General features: G+C 32.5%; 1 long non-coding RNA gene across 1 annotated transcript; it reads right to left on the reverse strand.

Annotated features, from left to right (window-relative positions):
• Positions 1–670: 670 nt before the first annotated feature.
• LOC123655201 lies at positions 671–3,217 on the reverse strand. The gene is made up of 3 exons (XR_006743327.1): positions 3,207–3,217; positions 1,215–1,217; positions 671–885 (listed from the first exon to the last, which is right to left on the reverse strand). It is a non-coding gene; the product is annotated as an uncharacterized LOC123655201 (long non-coding RNA).
• Positions 3,218–3,648: the final 431 nt, after the last annotated feature.

Raw genomic sequence — 3,648 nt, forward strand, 5'->3', positions numbered from 1 at the left:
TGATCTTCTGTACGGTCGAGATACTACCCCAGTCGAGCCGCTCCATATTTTGAGCAGGAAATTTCCTGCCGAGGCCTACCTCAGTTTTATTTTATATAGAGTCATACTATTCTCAACTTTTATTTCATAAAATCAACTTTCGAATTAAATATTTTCTAGTTCTTATTGTGTTCTGTTAGGTTTTACTAAACAACTGAATGTAAACTATATGTTAAGGCCACATAGGTTTTATACCTAGGCCACGTCACCATAGCGCATCACCTCGGTGATATGATCAGTCCTCTAAAGATTAAAGTTATAAAAAAATAAGTTCTACAGCAGCAGTGGCATCATAGTTCGACCAAATATTCAAATTACCATAGTTATAATATTAATAAATAATTAAACTATCATAAGTTAGTCAGTCACGATCAAAAGCACTACTTTGTCGGTACCTCAAGTCATCTCAAAAGATAGGTACCCAAAATGACCGTGAATAAATCTATAAAACGTAATAATATATTTTTTTTTATTTTCTACACAGTCGTATATTTCTAAACATTAAGTTGCCTATAGATTAATAATTGTGTTTCAGGTAATTTTTTCGTTACACACTACTTATAGGTTACATCTAGACGCTGGGACAGGATTTAGACTAGTCATAATTTGTATTTTATAACATACCCTTTTCTCCTCATTCTCTTCTGTAATATTAGATGTGTACGCCCATTCCGCGAGGCTGGCTCGGTTCTTCCTGGCGCCGGCCATTTTGTCCAAGTGCATAATGTACTCTCTCCCCTCCTGTTCTGACGCCTCCAGGTCCGGATCCCGGCCCTGTGTGGCGACCACGAACACGGCCACGATTGCTGCGAGCAGCACCGCGCCTCCGCCGATCTTTAACATTGTCTGAAATTTTGGAATTAGAGGTGTTATTAACAGTTGCTTTACTAGCCAATGTTCTAAAATAGTTTTATACTGAAGTTAGTAGTTTTTATTTGTTGTTAAACTTTAATATGTCATCACGCAAATGCAAAACATAACGCAAATGTTTCTCACAAATTCTAGACGTACCTTTTTTTGTTTGTGTTTTAACGCCAGTATTATAATGAAAAAAAAATCTGGATGAGATATGTCAAGGTGATGTGAATATGGTAGTGGGTATCTTTAGTTATAAAATATTTATTTTAGTCAAATAACTTTTTAATAACTGTGTTTGCTCGCAAACGAAAAAAAACCGACTTCAATTACATCGACGAGTAATACAACGTAGATCGACGAAAAAATAGTCAAGTAACTACGCATTATAAAAGATTACTCAAAAATTAGTTATCAGATCTCAACAAAATTTATATGTGACCACATGACAAACACCAGCTTTCGATTAAACTAAAAATTATTAAAATCGGTACACCCAGTAAAAAGTTATTACGGATTTTCAAGAGTTTCCCTCGATTTCTCTGGGATCCCATCATCAGATCCTGGTTTCCTTATCAAGGTACTAAACTTGGGATATCTCCTTTTAACAAAAAAAGAATTATCAAAATCGGTACATCCAGTAGAAAGTTATGCGGTATAATACAACGTACTCGTAGGTCGACGAAAAAAGCGTCAAGTAAAAACGCATTATTAGATATAACTCGAAAAGTAGTTGTTAGGTCTCAAATAAATTTAAATGGGACCAATTGGCACACACCACCTTTCGATTAAAAGAAAATTTGTCGAAATCGCTCTACCCAGTCAAAAGTTCTGATGTAACATACATAAAAAAAAAATCAGTCGAATTGAGAACCTCCTCCTTTTTTGGAAGTCGGTTAACAAAACTCGATCAAGTTTAAATAAAACCACAAGACAAGTACCGGCTTTCGATCAAAACTAGAATCTTCAAATTCGGTACACTCAGTTATAAGTTATGCGATATAATACAACGTAGGTCGACGAAAAAATAGTCAAGTAAATAACCATTACTAGATACGACTCAAAATATACCTATCAGATCTCAATTAAACTTAAATGGAACAATATAACACGCACCACCTTTTTATTAAAAAAGGAATCATCGAAATCGGTCCACCCAGTAAAATCTTCTGAGGTGACAAACCTACATGAAAAAATTCAGTCGAATTGAGAACCTCATCTTTTTTTGAAGTCGGTTAAAAATTTGATTTCGTCCTCATAACTGGAGGAAAATGAAAGAAGATACCGTAAAGATAAGACAGACAGACAGAACTGTGTAGCGGATTTAGTTACAATCCTTCTTTGGCAATAGACGTTTTAACTTTTAATCATTAGACGTTTCAATGCTTTTACAACGTTGTACGGCCGTTCTAAGATATAGTCCGGGATCCAGTGCCAGATTTTCATGACCAATTGGTCATGAAAATTATTTCTGCTAAGTTTAGTCTATAATACTTCCTGCTAGTCCTCGAAGAAAATAATTGACCAAATTTGTACCTGGCTCCCGGATCAATACGACATTACGTGCAAAATTGTACGCAATCCATACTCGGCTTAAAACGTAACAAAGTGAACACTAAATCCACGTAAAATTCGAATGATTTATTCGTTTAAATATAATAAAAATAATTAGGCCGTACTTACATATACTGTTAATTGAAAATGATATAAATAAACTTATCGAAATAACACTTTTAAAGAAAAGATAAGCCGATTGACAAGTAATAATTAGTTTTAATGTCAACTAATTCTAATTTCTCTTTGATGTCAATAAGTTCTAAAGACTATATTAACACAAATATAAGAGGTTTTATATGCGTTTTATACTACACTGTATGTTTTATTTGACGTGATTATTCTTGTAATTACTTGTTTTTAAAAATAATTACTTTGCAGTTTTTTCCATCACTTTTTAAATTTGTTTACTTTTAAGCAAAAATATGTGTTAACGTTTGCAAATAAAAATGTATAAATAATTTTTTTGACGAAGCACGTTTGCGTTATTATTGTTTATTAACTATTTATTTATGCTTTAACGTTTTATAAAATTTTAGTCTTTTCAAGAAATACATAACGAATTCCAAAATTTTAAACTTGAATAAAATTGACCTAACACAAAACTTGATACGGCTTTACCTTAATAAGTAATTAATGAAACAATTTGTTACAGATACCTAGTAATCAAATCTAGTGTGACGTCATATGACAACTTCAATACAAATCAAATTCGATTCAAGATGTCATAAGAACTGGCCGTGTATAATTGTCTGAACACTCCGTTGCATATTTTGAATATGAAACAATATACAAAAGTGTAAATTCTAACGACATAAGTAGTATTGTAAAGACTATGACGATACTTCAATTTGAATTTATTTCACGCGGTGTCATTACAATTAGCCATGCATAATGTCATTTGTGAACAAAGACTGTCTTCTGCTGTTTGAATTTAGAAAAACTCATTTAGCAAAATATAATAAACTGTAATTATTTACGTTCTGATGTCGTCTTGAGTTATCTTGGGTAAAAAAAATTATGACATTTTAATATCATTACATAGTATATAACAAAGTCACTTCCCGCTGTCTGTATGCTTAGATCTTTAAAACTAAGCAACGGACTTTGATGTGGTTTTCTTTAGTACATAGAGAGATTCCAGAGGAAGGTTTAAATGTATAATACATGCATATAGTAAAGGAACATTGGTAGTTTTTG

Source organism: Melitaea cinxia, chromosome 7 (genome assembly GCF_905220565.1).
Source record: "Melitaea cinxia chromosome 7, ilMelCinx1.1, whole genome shotgun sequence".
NCBI lineage: Eukaryota > Metazoa > Arthropoda > Insecta > Lepidoptera > Nymphalidae > Melitaea > Melitaea cinxia.